Source organism: Trichomycterus rosablanca, chromosome 9 (genome assembly GCF_030014385.1).
Source record: "Trichomycterus rosablanca isolate fTriRos1 chromosome 9, fTriRos1.hap1, whole genome shotgun sequence".
NCBI lineage: Eukaryota > Metazoa > Chordata > Actinopteri > Siluriformes > Trichomycteridae > Trichomycterus > Trichomycterus rosablanca.
The window spans coordinates 9,426,669-9,445,755 of record NC_085996.1 but is presented as its reverse complement, the minus strand read 5'-3'; the positions used below and the strand labels follow the sequence as shown (position 1 = coordinate 9,445,755).

Genomic DNA, 19,087 nt, shown 5'->3' with positions numbered 1-19,087 from the left:
TCTATCCGTTGTTGATGACTCAGCCTGGACTTATCGATTGGAGAGAGAATTGAATGCTGAAGCTCTAAGTCAAGCACTGCATGACCTTAAACCACACACCTACCAACATACTTACACACATTTTCATACACTGGTATACACTGCCATGGAAACCAGTGACCTTAAATACATTCATTTGCAGGGAAGCTTGTGAGGAATGGCTGCTTTCTTGATAAACCAATAACATTAAATCAAAATTTCTCAGTGGCATATTGTAAATCTTCTAATGTAAGGATAATGTGAGGTTATTTGTTCATGAGCTGAAGCTGAGATGACCCCTGTGCTTTGACCCCAGCCTCCAAACAAGCTGGGGTATGCGGAAAAAGAATTTCATTGTACTGTACACCTGTATATGTATATATGACAAATAAAGGCATTCTTCTCATTTGTGCTTGTACGCCGGTAATCACTGCTTGAGGCTATATTTCACCCTGAATTTGCTATCACTACCACTTCCACAATCGTCCCCCATCGTTAGCATAGGACATCCTCTTTTCCTCACTCTAAACTCATTGTCTGGTTACCTCCCGTTTCCTCCTGGAGCAGGCCAGGCCCTCAGGATGTTTTTCTTATGCATGAGAGTAAAGGGGGGCCTCTATAGGCAGGCAGCGGGTGTGGAAATATTGACACTGAGACGGGACTGGAGGAAAGTCAGCAACTTATTTACCACCGCTTCCTCTTCCCTAACACCACTTCATCTTCTGGCTATTTATTCCTCATGTCGTCTTTGTCTCCCATCATTCCTTTCTTTCACCATATTGATTGAGAGTCAGACTGATAGTGCTTGCTGATGTGTGATTGGTTGATCTAACACCATCCCCAACACACCTTGTCCCTGGACATCATTCTCCCCATGTGTAATAATAATAATGATAATAGTATATTGCAGGATTGGGAAGGATGGCGAAGCCCTGTGCATTGCACCCAGACCCTGACCACACTAAAATTAATACATTATATAATATGTGTGTACACATACACCGACGAGGCATAAAATTATGACTACTGACAGGTGAAGTGAATAACACTGATTATCTCTTCATCACGGCACCTGTTAGTAGGTGGGATATATTCGGCAGCAAGTGAACATTTCATCCTCAAAGTTGATGTGTTAGAAGCAGGAAAAATGGGCAAGCGTGAGGATTTGAGCGAGTTTGACAGGGGCCAAATTGTAATGGCTAGGCGACTGGGTCAGAGCATCTTCAAAACTGCAGCTCTTGTGGGGTGTTCCCAGTCTGCAGTGGTCAGTATCTATCAAAAGCGGTCCAAGAAAGGAACAGTTATAAACCGGCGACAGGGTCATTGGCTGCCAAGGCTCACTGATGCATATGGGTAGCAAAGGCTGGCCAAGAGACGAGCTCCTGTAGCTCAAATTGCTGAAGAAGTTAATGCTGGTTCTGATAGAAAGGTGTCAGACTCCATGCCTCGACGGGTCAGGGCTGTTTTGGCAGCAAAAGGGGGACCAACACAATATTAGGAAGGTGGTCATAATGTTATGCCTGATTGGTGTATATAAAATGTATATATTTATTTTATTAATTTATTTAGTTTATGTGCCTTTTACTAAATTTCCATCAACCACTTTCTCCTGGTCAGGTTCGTGATGGGTCTGATGGTATTTTGCTGTAGGATGGCACGGTAGCTCGGTGGGCAGCAGTGTCGCCTCACAGCAAGAAGGTCCTGAGTTCGATTTCCAGTTCCAGAGCGGTCCGATCATGTTTGGTTTCTGTGTGGAGTTTGCATGCTCACCCAGTGTCTGCAGGGGTTTCCTCCCGCAGTCCAAAAACGTGCAAGTGAGGTGAATTGGAAATACAAAATTGTCCATGACTAAAACTTGTCCATGACACTAAAAGGTGGAATAAAGGTGTAATACATTTTGGTTCTGGAACTAAGCAGATTTTCCTGAATGTTTTGCAGAACTGCTGTTTCTCTGTGGAAAAGTGTGGACCAGTTCCAGATTAAGCACTGCCTCTGGAACCAGCACCTGCACCTCGTCGCTGGAAAAGGGGTTATCCATGACCTGCTCCCAATAGTGGATAGCCGAAACATTGGGACAGACAGGAGCCCAGTGTCAGAAGACCTAGGGGTATGTACAAAGATTTACAGAGAAGATACTTCCTTGGTGCCACTGTGGCCTAGTCCATAAAATGGGTACTTTTGAAAGCATATTGTTTCTGGTCCATATTTGCAACTGCTGCATCAGAACAAAAAAGGGGGTCAGACACCTCGTCTGCATGCCTTCATTCTGGATGGCAAACTTTGGACAAAGGGACTAAGTCACTTTGGTATATACTGTATGGACAAAAGTATTCGGACACTCTTTCTAATTTTTGAATTCATGTGTTTAAGCCACTACAATTGCTAACAGGTGTAAAAAAATTAATTAAATAAAGGAAATTATTATGCTTCCAACTTTGTAGCAACAGTTTAGTTGCTCGATTTAAAGAAACTCCATTTACATTTTTGGCATTTAGCAGACGCCTTTATCCAAAGCGACTTACAGTACAGTTACAGTTACAGTTACAAGGTTAAGGATCTTGCTCAAGGGCCCAGCAGCAGCAACCTAGCAGTGGTGGGGCTTGAACCAGCAACCTTCTGATTACTAGTCCAGTAATGGATGCCTTAACCACTAGGCTACGGCAGTGACCTGCACAGAGCCCTGACCTTAGCCCAGCTGAACAGCCCCGGAATGAACTGGAATATCAATTGAGGTTTTCTTGACCAACATCATGCCCAGTGTACAAATGCTCTTTTGACTGAATGGGCACAAATTCCCACATACATACTTCTCAGAAGAAAAGATACATATACCACACAGAGGTCACTCTATTTTATTACCATTTGTTTTTGAAATGGGATGTCCAACATGCTGATGGACAGGTGTCCTTTTGGTTATATAGTGTATGTAATATTATCTAAATGAATGTGGACTAATTAGGACTAATTCCAGATGTTCTCATTTTGTTGTCATGTCAGACATGGTTTGTATCAGTGTTGCGGTTCTACTGAGTGTGGTCAGATTTGGACCGGTTTTCGGGTTCCCCTGTGTTGTTTTGTGGTAATTTTGTATTATGATGCTTCTGTACAGCAGGGACCAAAATGCCTCTGTGTTAATTTTGTTAAATTGTTGACATGATGAATAAATAAAACCGATGATAGTAAGGAAGCTGAATGACACGTTACTCACCTCACAGCCGAAACAGCTCAGCAGACACTGGTATAAAATCATGAATTCAGATGTAATGCAGGAACTGTTTCCATCACCTAGACAACCGTCGACTAAATATAGCGATGCTGTTAATACACTCGTACAGGGTGACATCAGTGTTCAACGTCTCAGCGCTCGAACACTTTCACATGCGCCTAGTGAACGTCCGATGAAATAGCTATCAAGCGATAAAAATGCCCATTTCTGGTATTTCTGAAATCCTGGTCAGGGTCCCAGTAGGTCCGGTACCATCTGGTATCAGAGGAAAGCACAAGGCAGAGTACACCCGGGACAGGGCATCATGCCATCACAGTGCATCACATACACGCTCTCTCACTGACGGATATCTAGGGGCAGAAAATGGCAGGAAACCTTTAGACCCGGGAGGAACCCACACAATCATGGGAAGAACATGCTAAACTCCTCCCAGACAGGTCTTCAGGATCCATGGTGCTATGCAACATCCAGCCTGTAAATGTTCTATAGAAAATTGGCATTTTGAGCTTTGTAATAATCAGCCATTAATTCATTCATTTTGGTCTGTTTTACCACAGCTTTATCCTGGTCAGGGTTGCTGTGGGTGTGATTCATTAAGTGAAAGGCAGGAAACACCCTAGACCATTACACACACACACACACACACCTATGGCAATGTAGTAGCTCCATATGGCCTGAATGCATGGCTTTGGACATGTGGGAGATTCACACAGACACAGGGAGAACATGCAAACTCCACACTGCAAGAACCCTGGGGAATCAAACCCAGGCTTTTCCCACAATGTTGTTTGCTATGGATTGTTATTAAATTAAGTTAATGTGGCACGTGGTCTCTTAGCATGAAGGAACATGTTCAATCTCAATCTTCAATCTGAGATTAAATACGTAGATGGAATTACTGCCCACATCTTTTTAAGACTTGGTCCTCTTGACCCCGTGCACTGCAAGTTTAGCGTTTTCTTCTCCTGCCACACCTACGTTAACCTGCACGGTTGACAAACAATGCTAGTAACCACGCCACTCACGAGGTAGCTGAGCGTAACCGTGTCAAATATGTCAGGACCTGTTTTCGTGTTTGTGAGAAGCCAGGTCAGCAGGAGGTTTACCGAAAGGTAAAGTATGAGGCAGCGTTTTCACTCACACACACACACACACACACACACACACACACACACACACAGCGTGTGTGTGCATGCGCTGCCTCCTGCTTCAGGAAGTCCGCTCACAGCAGACGTTAAACACTAAGTTCCTGTTTGTCGTGTGATTCCACCTAGAGCGACAGAACAGAGAAAACACACTTGGTCAAACCACAAAATCTGTTTGTAAAGTCACAGATCTTCCAGTGTCATACACATCTTAAAATATTCACCATCATTATCATCAGATGATCATCAGAAGATCATAACTGTGTACTTCACACAAATCTGCATAATTACATACCTTTATTATATCTATATCTATATTATTATTATTATTATACATATCTATATTATTATTAATATTATTATACATGTCTGGTATTCCCAATCTTATGCTCATGCTTTTTATTATTATTATTATTATTATTATTATTATTATTATTATTATTATTATTAATAATAATAATATTATTGTATATAATACTATGTATATAGACAAAATACCGTGTATTTTAATAGTTATAGTTATAATTATTATACTAACCATAGATATGTGTTATCTATCTATCTATTCATCCATCCACCATCCATCCGTCCACCATCCATCCATCTATCCATCCATCCATCCATCCATCTATTCATCTATTCATCTATCCATCCATCCATCCATCCATACACCATTCATCCATCCATCCATCCATCCATCCATCCATCCATCCATCCATCCATCCATCCATCCATCCATCCATCCATCCATCAGTTAAACCACCATGTCAACTCTCTGCAAAACCCAGACCTTGATTCTGAACACGTAAAAACAAAAGCTCAGGGTCACGCCTGACCCTCACACATAAAACCTCGTGTTTGGATCACGTCAGGTACGAGCTGATACTCCCAACAGAGCTTCAGGCATTCCGATCAGCATGCTACGAGGAAATGCTCCGCCCTGCCGTCTCAGCCAGACGGAGAGAGTGTTCATCTCAGCACTGTAACCATTACAGCACAGCAATTACCATCCCGCCTGTAAATCCCATCCAAGCCAAAACTGGTGGTTAAAGTAATTAGATTTTGGGAGACAAAACCCGGGAGCGGGGGCGTGTTTTTTGTTTTTTACTATTACACGAACAATTAAAGACAGGAACAACAAATGCCTGTGCAAGTCGTTTCAGAGGTACAGTAAATACTGTAATCATTTTCATGTTTTACTTCATCTTCATCCCGGTCAGGGTCACAATGAGTCAGGCTCTCTTGGAATCTATGGGACACCAGTTCATTGCAGAGTCTCGGTTGTTTGAGCCTAGGAATCTGGAGATGTGTGGCCCCAGTACTAACTACTGCATTTCCATGGTGACCATGATCAAGTTTGCAGTGAATGAAGAAACTTAAGATATGAAGGTGGCTTTCTTGGGTTGCCAGTGACGTCTGCGGTACTCCTTTCATTACTGTTGTTTTGCCAGTGTTGATTCGGATGTGTATCATATTTAACCCCCCCCCCCATTCCACTCTAGGCTAGATGCAATCCTACCCCTCATCCCTTTTCGGACATCCCACAGGCTCACGCCGTTGGCTCGTGCTCGTTATTTTTAGCAGCAGGGATAGTATTATAAGCCAGACGAGACTGATTTTGTTCGTTGTACACCTTCCATTATGTGAAATGGGATATTGTACCATGATGAACGAGGAAAGTGTGCCAGGGTGTAAATGATGTCACTACTTAAACTGAAAAAATAAGGGTTACTTATTTATTGTTCAGTGCAAACGTTTACAGACGTGTATAACTGCAGCAGTTTGTATTAGGGTTTTTTATTTTTATTTATTTATTTTTTATTTATATTTTTCCCTTTTTTTCCTCCAAATTTAGTAAGATGTATCTCATTCCAGTAGAGTTTGCAGCGTCTGAGCAGTATACATACAGGAACTAGTACAAGGATAAAAAACATGCTGTAAACACACCTGTTTCTCAGAACCAGTCTGCATTGTTTTTGTTGTTTGAGCAGGAAGTTGTTGTTGTGTTTGTTTGAAGGTAGGTAGGTCAGGGAGAGGGTTGAGGTGAGGTAAGGTCGGATACAGTGAATGAAAAGCACATTGCAGCTTACTTCTGTGCAAACTGGTAACACTGGCTCTCAGTTTTTACTGGCTGTAGTAGTTCTCTAAACAATCTAAACAAACATAACAAAAGTGCTCATTGATTGCTAACTGTAACATTGCCTTCTTTTCTTTACTATTTAATTTTGTCATACATAGAGGGTCAAATGTCTGAGAGCACTGATGAAAATAATCATATTTTGCATTTTTTAGAGTTTAAAACAATAAGTCCTTGGAGAAATGGACTTGAAGTTCAGATCTGTTTAGTATGTGGTATGTTTATACCTAAAATAGGTGAACCATGGCCTCTCAGGTGGTGCAGAGATAAAATCCGCTAGCACACCAGAGCTGGGATTTTAAATACATTGTATCGAATCTGAGCTCTGCCATCCGGCTGGGCTAGGCGGCTACATAAACAACGATTGGCTGTTGTTCCCAGGGTGGGATAAGCCAGACTAGGGTTCCTCATAACTGGTGCAATTACGACCTCTGCTGGGTGATTGATGCCACCTGCACAGAGTCAATGAATAATAGTGATCAGGGTGTGGCTCTCCGTACACAAAGCTGATCCACATATGAACTTGCCTCGTGCAGGTAAAAAGATGCAGTCAGTTGCGATGCTCCTCAGTCAGCAGTGGAGGGTTGTGTCAGTAGAGGTGAAGCGTAACGCATTCAGGGTAATTGGATATGACTAGATTAAAGGAGATAAATTGGTGAACCATGGCTGCAAACTTAAATAAGTGTCTGATGAGTAAATCAAACCCACCTGCTCGAGGTCGTCTGACCACAAGCTTCAATGGAATGGATGAGCCTCAAGGAACTCTGACCTTATGTAAAAAAGAATAAACAAGGTCACGTTCACTAATGTGCCTACTTGCTTTTCATGCTTTTCATTTATCAAGAGGAGCACGCTCCTCTCTCTGTATTCCTCTACCACCTCGACCAGCCTGTAGGACTTCATACTGAGCAAAATGACCAAAAGGACAATCATGGACAATCCTCCTAAGGTCAGTGGTTTCAGCCTTTATTGTTTTGATAAGCTTGGAGTGGAAAAACACTGTGATCAACAGCACTATAAGCACCTTGGGGATGAATCGGAACACTGATTGTGAGCCAGGCCTTTTTGTCTGAATTTGACCGCATGCACACAGTTTACCTGCAGAGATACACTGCACTAGCCCACTGACTCTGGTTTTTAGAGTTTGAATACCCAGAGGTGTTCAAACATAAACACAGACATAATTGGCTGTGTCTGAGGGGATGATGGCTGAGGTACTGTGATGGATTAGCATCCTGTTTGGGGTGCGTTTCTGCACTGCACCCAGTCATAACAGGGGATCAGATGGTAAAACATGAATAATCAATGAAATATAGAGCAGTGGTGGCTCAGTGGTGAAGGTACTGGTCTAGTAATCATAAGGTTGCTGGTTCAAGCCCCACCCCTACCGAGTTGCCACTGTTTAGCCCCTGAACAAGGCCTTTAACCTTCAATTGCTCAAATTGTACTCAGTCATAATTGTAGGTCGCTATGGATATAAGCCACTTCAAATGAGGCTTACTGACCAACATCAGCGCCCAGTTGACTGCATGGGCCAACTGTCTGTTGGCTGTTGTTCCAGCTGAAAAGATCACATAGACGTCACTTTAATTTAATACCATATATATATTATGTGCTTGTCTCCCATTTTCTCCCAACTTAGTGCAGTCAGTTTGTCTTCCACTGCTGGGGATCCCCATTTTTTTGCAGTTAAGGCGGGTATATTGCTGCTCACACCGCCTCCGACCCACACACAGCCCTTAACAAAACCCTTTTCCACCCATGCACTCTGCACAGGCGCCTCTATCCGTCAATCAGGGTCCTTACACAGCGTTTGAAGACCCCGCCCACATATTCCAGTCATCCCTCCCTGCAGGCACTGCCAATTATGCCTGCTAGATGGCGCCCAGGCGACCGGCAGCAGCGCTGAGTTTCGAACCGATGAGTTCAGAATCTCGGCGCTGGTGTGCTAGCGGAGTATCCCGCTACGCAACCTGGGCACATAGCATTTTTTATTGGAGCAATGATCTAGAACTTCATTTCATTTTTTAAAAATTCTTTTTTTAAACATTTCATAGTTTACGCTTGTTAAACGGCATTAGGTGTGCAAATGTGAAGTGAATATTTGCAATAACAAAAACAAAAGTGGTCGAACCCTCAGCAAGGGAAAAAAATACGGGAGCATGACGAGGCTTGTTGCAATGATGCAATGGTACCTTGATTAGTCACAGCTGTTTATGCGACGGTTACCCGACCGTCCGGTTTTTCAAAATGCACCTTAAAATGCGTTTCAGACTATAAATGTACAGATGGACAAAACCCCTTGTATGTATTGTTGGATGAATGGATGGGTGTCAAACTGATTTTCACCGAGGGCCACATCTGCATTATGGTGGCCCTCAAAGGGCCGATTGTAACGTATCCTGCTGTGATTGCAGTCTGCCTTTTAAGTCTTGGACAATTTATAGTTTTTTTTTGGAGGCTAAATTCTATGTTTGGTCACAAAATGCAGAATTTATACTGTATATTTGTAATGTATATCTACATTTATATTGTACTCCTTTACCACAGACACAGCCTCATAACACAAGAGACGTACCGGTTTTTCCTCTTGAAGCACAAACTTGTATTCACTTTCCCATTAAACTTGTATTCACTTTCATTAAATTACCTCCTTTTGCTTCAATTTTCTCTTCTTGTACATTTTGGGATTATTTGTAAATATTTCTCAACATCACTTGTTGGAAAATCGCCTCAGTTAAACACTGATGTGGAAATACTGCCATGTAGTGTTGGGATGTGTTCCCTTTGCGGCTCAAAAAATCGGCATGTTCTGTGGGAGATGCAGTTTATGTACAATTTTACGTTGTATTGTAAGTTGACAATTATACATCTTTTAAGCTCTTGAGGGCCACATAAAATTTGGCCCGCTGGCTGTGAGTTTAACACATGTGGTTTAAAGAAACTTCAGTGTCCTTGACCTTAACCTCACTGAACAGCTTTGGAATAAACTGGATCGATTGAGGCTTTCCTGACCAACATCAGTGCCAGCCATACAAATGCTCTTTCGACTGAATGGGCACAAATCCCCACAAACATACTTCAAAGTTGTGAGAAGCCAGAAGAGTGACTGTTGTTCCAGAAGAAAGGATGACATGGAGGTCACTCTATTTTATTTCCATTTGTGTTGGAAATGGGACATCCAACAAGCTCATGGTCAACCGGCCAAACACTGAACAGTTTATGACTTATGAGTGCATCTAAAGACCTAAAGCATTAGCTCTGTATTTAATGTCATAAAACAATACAGGAAACACTGAGGCTGAGCTTCATCTTCAACCCACACAAATTATTTCTTTTAACTTTTTTTTAATTGATTAAATGTTACCGAGGGCGGAAGAGAATTTCCAAACTGTAGCGAAGAGCCGCACTGCATCATATCATTTGAGTCGGTGGTTACGTGCTTGTGGGCCCCGATATCTCGTTCACAGGATGGAAAAACATCTTGGCATTTTAAGATCAGTGTTTTCTTTCAAATCCACCAACACATTAAAATATACAAATGAAATCAAGTTCATGCTGTCTGTGTAGGAGGATTTTCCACTGATCTACAGCTACTCTTCAAAGCACACATGTGTGGTGCAGTGGTGCTGTTCAAGGTCACGCTTTGTTGTGTTAGTAATGTATGTACAGATATGTGACAAATTAAAGGAAAAAAACAAACATGACATGGTACAGAACAGCATCCATGTACCATGGCATACATTCTATGCGTTCATAGCAGGCTGTAGTGTTTAATTAGTGTCATTTTTATAGTTTTAAAATTTAATGAGTATCCATATGCTGTTTTATCGTACAAAATGACCAAAAGTACAATCATGGACAATAATCCCAAAGTCAGTTGTTTCAGCCCCCATTGTTATGTATTATATTAAATATTAATATTATTATTATTATTACTATTATTATGTATATATTACAATGCATTTAGACCTAAAGCCAGATATGTAAATAGTTATAGTTATTATATTAACCATAGATATAAAAGTTTACTGATGTTCTTTGTTTTTTGCACAATGCTACTATTTGTAACTATTCATCTGTCTGTCTATCTATCTGTCTGTCTTTCTATATATCTGTCTGTCTATATATCTATCTGTCTATATATCTATCTATCTGTCTGATTGTCTATCTGTCTATCTATCTATTTGTCTGTCTATATATCTGTCTGTTTCTGATTGTTTATGTCTGTCTATATATCTGTCTGTCTGTCTGTCTATATATCTGTCTGTGTGCCTATCTATCTATCTATCTATCTATCTATCTATCTATCTATCTATCTATCTATCTATCTATCTATCTATCTATCTGTCTATCTATCTGTCTGTCTGTTTCTCTCTGTCTGTCTGTTTATCTATGTCATTCTTTTTTCCGTCTTCTTGTCTGTCTTTCCGTCTATCTGTCTTTCATTTTTTTCTGTCTGCTTGTCTGTCTTTCTATTTATCTGTCAGTCTATTTGTTTGTCTATCTATCTGTCGGTCTGTCTGTCTGTCTATTTGTCTTTCTTTTTTTCTGTCTGCTTGTCTGTCTTTCCGTCTATCTGTCTTTTTTCTGTCTGCTTGTCTGAATTTTCTATTTATCTGTCTGCCTATCTGTCTATCTGTCTGTCTATCTATCTGTCTGTCTGTCTTTCTATCTGTCTGTCTTTCTATCTGTCTGTCTGTCTGTTTCTCTTTGTCTATCTATCTGTCTGTCTTCATGTCTAAATGGCCTTGAATTTTGACCTTAAACGCACTTTAAAATCTCCCCAATAAAGACCACGTAGTTTTGAAATGGGATGCTGAACAAGGTTGGGTGTCCACATACTTTTGGTTTTTGATTTGCAGCCATGCTGGTAAAATCCTTTCCCCTCTATAAAACACAAGAGTAAAATATGTTGAGCAGTGCAGAGCAGTGCATTGGCATAGCAGGTAGTGTAGGTGCTGCACAGCATCACGGTTCTGGGAACCTGAGTTTGATCCTCACCAACACAGGAATGTGGATTACTTTTGGGATTGGGAAGCACAACATACTGTAATATGTTCCTGAAGATCAAATCCTGCATTAACAGAACACTTCTCACCTCAGTTTATCAGTTTTTTTTTTTTATTCAAGTCCGTGAAATGTGGCCTGAGTGTTTGATTTAAAATAAAGTGGACAGAGATCAAACTGGTAAACAGCAGTAGAAATCTGGAGAGAAGCCCAATGACATCATGGCATCGCTCCCCGGCTCCTGATCTCTTGGATTTCCATTGTGTTTCCTCCTCTCTCCTCCCCTTTCCTGCGCTCGTTGACACTCTCTGTGTATTGTTTTTGAAAGCATGGCCTCACCGAACCGTGTCCTCCCTGACCTCGTTCACCATCAGTCCTTCAGAGCGCTCTGAGGTGAGGCCGAAGCGTCATGAGCAGCGTTTATTCGATAACTGTTGATATATAGGGATGAAGGAGCTTTCGGACGTTGACAGATGTCTGTGCGTGGCGTATTACTGAATCATAAAATAGACGCCGGGACATCTAGCTCACTCAGCTGTTTTGCAAAAGGGGGATTTAGTGTTGATCTGGCATGTGTGAGTGCAGAAGAGGTCTGGCAATAGTATTTAATGTCTGTAGAGTGGCTACATCACTGCCCTTTAAAAATCACCTGTTTGCATTTTGTGCAATTTATTTTCTTTATTTACAAAGTTACACAGGGTGGCATTGTGCTGCAGTGGGTGGTGCTGTTGCCTTACAGCAAGGGTTCAATTCCCAGGGTTCCTTCTGTATGAAGTTTGCATGTTCTCCCTGTGTTTGTGTGGGTTTCCTCCAGGTTCTCCAGATTCCTTCAACACATCTAAAGTGTCCAACTGGAGCTACTAAAAATTGCTCTAAAGTGTGTGTGTGTGTGTGTGTGTGTGTGGTGTTTCCTGCCGTTCACCCAAAGAATCACACCTACTGCAACCCTAAGGTCCCTGGTTCAATCCTGAACTCCTTTTACTCTCTGATTGAGGATCAAGGGGCCCAGCAGTGGTAACCTGACAAATGTGGGGCTTGAACCAGCAACCTTCTGATTACTAATTCAAATAAATGAAATTCTGAACATTAATATGGAATCTTACTTAAACAAATATAATAGCTCACAATAATTACTCATATACTTTTGGATATACTTAGTTCCACGACACCCTTGCTGGCTGAGGAGGGCCCAGGTAATCGAGTGCCTCCTCTGACACCGGAAGTCTGGCTTAATCTTTACATACAGAGGAACACACTCCTTTCCTTTCTCCGCTGCTTGTCCCGGAACCTTGACCAGCCACTGGACTCACTGTGTCTGCTGAGTACATGGCAGTGGCACGTGGCAGTGGCAGTGGTGGGCTGTCATATTAGACTGGTTTGCCACCTCAAGCTCCTCAAAGATCTGGTATAAAGTGAAGTGAAAGGTTTCAGAATACTGCAGGATTTCTTTAATTCATTGGGATGGATCGCCTGAGGGGCTCACAGTGCTGAGAAAGAAAAAAACCTGCCTCTCCTGGAGTAATTTGGAATGAGTCCATCACTGTGGATTAGTAGCTCTTAAAGTCAGACACTGTCCTTAATAGAGGAGTCCCGAGTGTGTCTGTGCTCAGACAGGTGATGAATTATGGCTTGGGCTATTTCAGGAATGTGCGGCCCATCCTGAGGTGTAAGAACGCCTTCCTTCAATAAGTGCATGCTAATAGTGACACACTTGCACACTTTTTTCATGGTTTTGCAGCCTTTTTATATTTATGGAAGCTTTCCAGTCCAGCTTTAAAGCTGCACCTTCAAGATGCAATTTGTAACATATGTGAAGTTGGAGTGTTGGCGACCTCTCTGGTCAAAATGTGTTACTGCAAGCAAATTGCAAAAATAAATATTTCATAATCTGCTCACCTCTACCCCATTCAGATTCATTTTACGGTTGTGTGTAGTGCTGTAGGGTGAGAAGTAAATACCTGTTGATGTATCACACTATTTAATCAAAAGTATGTGGACGCCCAACATTACTAAGTTTAGGTGTTCCAATAGCCATATAAAATCTATGATATAATATCAATCTTTTGCTTCCGATTTTTGCTTCCAAAAAGGAAAGATCTTTTATGTTCCAGCATGACCGTGCCCCTGAGAACAAACCAAGGTCCATAAAGTGAGGTCCTGCCATTCGACAAAATGAATCAGATCTACCACAACTTTAAGGTCCCTGGTTCAATCCTGACCTCCTATTATTCTCTGATTGAAGATTAATAGACTTGTCAACAAGCTGGACCTTAAAGGGAGACCTTAAAGCAGCAGTATGTAACAAATATGAAGTTGGAGTGTTGGCGACCTCTCTGGTCAAAATGTGCTACTGCAAGCAAATTTCAAAAAAATATATAATTTTTTTTGTAATCGGAGTTGTGTTGCTCTCCTCTTCCCCATTTAGATTCATTTTATAGTTGTGTGTAGTGCTGTTGGTTGAGTAGTCAATCCCTAGTGATGTTTCACACTATTTAATCAAAAGTATGTAAACGCCCAACATTATTGGGTTTAGATACAGTACTTCCAGATACACTAGTTCCTATACATTTTTCAATATTGCTTCCAATTTTGGGACAACAGTTTAAAAAAGACCTTCCCTGTTTTGGCATGACCGTGCCCCTGAGAACAAAGTGAGGTCCATAAAGACCTGATTAAATTTGATATGTACCCTGATCCAGCTAAACTGGGATAATATGGAACGTTAAACATTGATGTCAGACAGTCTTTGTTGTCCTTGACACAAATGCTCTTTTAACTGAATCGAATGTTGATTGGGATCCAGACTTGTTCATCCAACATTAGTTCTATAAATGGTCACAAAGTCCCACAGATACACTCAAAAATGTGGAATTGCATAATGCATGTGGTTTTGCTATACGATGTCCAAAAAGACTTTTAATCATGTTTCTTTTGTACAAGCGTTCTTGCTTTCTTAGCTGCTTTAGTAACACAGTTTCATTCATTTGAACAAAAAATACATACTGCAGCTTTAAACCAGGCCTAACCCCTCATGTCAAACCCCAAAGCACTTTTCCTGTGGACGTTCGTTAAATTCCACTCAGATGTGCAACATTTCTGCTCTGCTCGATGAGGAATCGCTCGGGTTTCAGACTTAAGCCGTCTTGATCTGCATTCCTGCAGTTTTGGCCCCCAGTCAATCACAATCCACCTACTTTCAGGATAAAGGCTTGATTACTTGGATTTTACCACTAATTAACCTTTTGACAGCAGGATTAGTCATACAAGCGTTCAAATAAGACCTGTTTCCCTAACATTGCTTTCTGTCTAGTCTGGGCTTGTAGTGTAATTTAAAAAATGTAATGCCACTCATCAGGTTAGCTTTAGCTGTCTGTGTAACATTCGAGGACAAGATACTAAAACAAGACTTCACAAGGGCTATAGACTGTTAAAAAAATTAACACGGCATAAAACATCTAAATAAGTAAATTAACAAATAACAATTGAGGCGTTTTTAATTGAGATCTGGTGTATTCATGCTGAAAAGTGAGGCTGGTATTGTGGGTGCCATTCGACTTCTCTTGTAAGAGTTGAACATCTAAAAAAATGAGTAAGAAAAATGTATCAAAATTAAGGTTTATAAGGGTCAGAACAAGCTCAGTTAAAATTTTAGAAGCCGACCAGCTTCTGCATCCCAAATTACACATTAATGTATTGAAATATGTTTTTTTTTTTTACAATTATTTACATTTGTGCCATTTTAGCAGACACTTTAATCCAAAGTGACTTAAGCAACTGAGGGTTAAGAGCCTTGGTCAGGGGTGAGCAGTGGCAATTTGGCTTTGGTGGGGCTTGAACCAGCTACCTTCTGATTACTAGTCCAGTACATTAACCACAGTGCTACCACTGTTATACATAGTATGTCTAATGATAGTAATGCACTACTAATGGTCAAGTTACACACTATTTTGCACAAAAGGATGCAGAATTTATGCCCATTCAGTCTGAAGAGTGTGTGTAATCCTGAATGAGAAGACTTAGCTCACAATCAACATTCTAATTCATCCCAAATAAGTTCAGTGTGGCTGAGACTATAGGGCTCTGAGCACGCCATGGAGTTGATCCATACCATACTCATCAAACAATGTGTTTATGGATCATTTTGTGCATAATAGCACAGTGCTGGAAGAGGAATTACCACAGAAACAATTTGCAAGGGTGTCTGTAAATTGCACTTTTATCTGTATTTAAATACAATAATATGTAATACTATAACAGTGTTATTAAATGAAACACGAGGATGAAGGGAAGTAATTTTATTTAGCTTAAATGTATCAGCTGGAGGTAAGAATTGAACCCACAACCTCAAGCACTTTGTTTCTGTCCAGCACCCATCAGATACAGCAAGGAGCTATGTCAGAAGAGAAAAAAATATATATTTTTTTTTTTTGCTATGGGTCACCCTGTAAAGACTACAATATTAATTTGCTGTGCTGATTTTCAGGCTTATTATCTAAAGGTTTGTGTATTTTGCAACTCACACCCATCAAATTAATTTTCATGACAAGTTTGGGTCGAAATTAAACAGAAATGACAAAATATTTGTCAGAAAATGTTTTTGCAATGACATATTGTGACATATTGTGATGTCTTCAAATCCTGGGTGCTCATATTTCCATATTGCAGCTTTAATTACGGCAGTGAGCAATTGTGGACGCAGCTATAAGAAGACTTTGTAATTATTTATTTTAAAAATACTTTCTGTTACCATTTTAGTCTATGGAAAGTTTTTACGTAGACCAGCATAACTTAAACTTTGTGATATTTTTGGATGTTTTCACTCTGGGTTTCTTTCCAAATTTGCATCAAACAGGTGGATGGAAACACAGTTTAACTTACCACCTCGTTCTTGGTTTTAAATTTCAGTGAATGCACGTCTTCTTTTATTTCCACATACATCATCAGTAAGTGATCCCAGGTGCGATCCCGTCCTGGGAGAAGGGCTGAAGGGGTAATCAGCGAGGACCCATGTCCGTCACTCCCTCCTCATCAGTGAATCAGGAGAAGCCTCTCAGATTTCACTCGGGCTTTAATGTGATGTATGTTTCCCCTGACTCTCCATTAGACATAAAGCACTCGACAATGATTTTTCAATTTCTCAAGACTGAAAAGGAATACGCTTTGATTTTCTACTCATCTATAACTATTTATCTGTAGGATTTATTTACCAGCAATATTGCTCCTGCCATATTCTTTTGCAAGCAATAGACAAAATAAATACAGTAGTGTCTTTAGTTCATCTGTAGTCCTTTCTTGGACCACTGACGCCCTGAGATCCTTAAGCTTACCTGTAAAACATCAACTTCAAGAACTGACTGTTCTTTTGCTGTCACTGTGTTCCACTACTCCTTGTAATTTAATAATAAATATACGGCCATATATATGTATATATATATATATATACTGTACAGGCCCCATAGGCAACCAAGGTCATTACACAGCAATGATAACCCCACCCCTTAGTCCGGTCTTTCCCTGGAGGCCAAGTTTGTCTGCTGCAGGCATTAACCAATTGTGCCTGCTAGGCGCCCGTTGACCAATAACAGAGCCTAGATTCGAAACCGGGAGCTCAGAATCTTAGTGCTTGTGTATAAGGCCATATTTTATATACAGCTGCACTGGTCATGCTTCAAGCACATATCCTGGTAAGATATAGTTGAATCTCATTGGGTTTAAAAATATATTAAAACAGCCCTAAAAGTCTGATGAATGTTTGGGAGGAATTTGGTCTCCTTATCACCTAATATTTATGCACCAGTAATAATAAAACAGAAATCATGAATGGCTGCTTAAAGTATTTTAAACACTATGGTTAATTTACAAAGGCCAAGTTCACCAAGAACCATGCTTTTATGGACTGTTGTTCATGCACAGGGGCACAGTTATGTTGGAACGATAAAGGGACAGATCCTTTTGGCATTAAGTGTGACTAAATAACCAAAAAATACAGTAATTCGGAGAGGTGTCTACATACTGTATAGTACTGAATTCTCTGTCCACTGCGGCGGTCTAACACACTAGCACACCACTGTTGAGTTTTTGAATCTCAGCAGTGACACCAACCTGGTTGGATATGCACACAAACACAACTGGCCTCGTTTGAGGTGTGGTTGAACACTCTCGCTGTCACTGCCCTGTGCAGTTTTTGGGATTGGTCTGCGTGCCTGTGCGAGTGGTGGTGGTGGGGGTTCACATGTAGCTTAGCATGGTTCCAGCTTAGGTGGGAACCCAACACTGGCAGGTAATAAGAAGCAGCGTGGTGTGGTGATCCAGTTCTTGTTGATCAGATTAGGGTTGTGCAAGCAGCACAGGATTCACAATAGGGAACTGGAAATGACTAGGTTGGAAGATAAAATCCAAAAACATTTTTTTTTGCCATTGTGTGATTACCAGAAAAGCAGGTTTTAATGTATAATTCACCTATTTTCATTTAGGGAGCAGTGGTTCCAGGGTGGCCAGTTCCTCCCCAGACTGACTGGTATGTACAGTATAGTGCAGCAGGTGTGATGATAAATACATCAGTGAATGTATAGAATGAAAATGGATTAGCTTTGTTCCAGTGCAGATTGGTTCTTGGGTGTGTATGAGTGTGTACAGTGCACATCTGGTTGAATATGAGTAGCGTAGCTCGGGGAGAATCATTCATGCGGTATGTTTGTGAATTCATTGCTGGCTTGTGGAACATTCTCTGACTCATCTCTGGCATCCGCTCGAAAAATGATGACTCAGAGCGGGAGGCTCGCGTTTCAGTCTGAGCTTTGATTCTGCGTTTTCTTCGTGTTCGAGTCTGTGTAGAGATTTTCTTTACATCTGTACCTTTGCAGCTTGGAAATGTTTCCATGTGCTTTTAGTTTTTTATTGCCTCAAAAGACCACCGCCTTCGCCTCACCGAATGCATTTTTCCGTACATGCCTGTGTGTTTATGAGCGTTAGTTCCTGCCCCCTCAGACTGGTGTTGGCGTGCTGTACTGTGTGTGTGTGTTTTGTTTATTTGCGGCTTTGTACACGAGCTGTGGTCCTGATGATGAGTCTCAACCTACACCCTTTCAGCACATTCCCAGTCCAACACACACTGTGATAACCAGTAAGAATTTTAAATAACCGTAAGGTTTGTATTCATATAATCAGGAGCCACATAATGGACATCCCAAACCACAGGATGGTCTGTTTGCCCACTTAAACGGACCAGTTTATGTCAAGTCAGTTAGAAATGGCAGTGGTCGCACCCAGGTGGCGCAGCGGGATATTTCGCTAGCACACCAGCACTGAGATTCTGAACTCCTCGGTTCGAAACTCGGTGTTGCCTACGTTGGCTCTTTATGTCAAGTCAGTTAGAAATGGCAGTGGTCGCACCCAGGTGGCACAGCGGGATATTTCGCTAGCACACCAGCTCCGAGATTCGGAACTCCTCGGTTCGAAATGCTATTGATGTTACAAGAGCTTTGCCTAGGGAGCTCTTTACATAGACAGCATTTTACGTCATCCTAAGCGCGCTCCCGAGAAGGAGGCTAT

General features: G+C 41.2%; 1 protein-coding gene across 1 annotated transcript in view; it reads left to right on the top strand.

Annotated features, from left to right (window-relative positions):
• Positions 1-2,040: 2,040 nt before the first annotated feature.
• The window catches only part of bach2b (BTB and CNC homology 1, basic leucine zipper transcription factor 2b), a 72,394-nt gene continuing 55,347 nt past the window's right edge, over positions 2,041-19,087 (top strand). The window contains exon 1 of the mRNA XM_063001125.1: positions 2,041-2,125. The gene's annotated coding sequence lies outside the window, so the exon portion shown is untranslated. The remainder of the gene's footprint in view (positions 2,126-19,087) is intronic.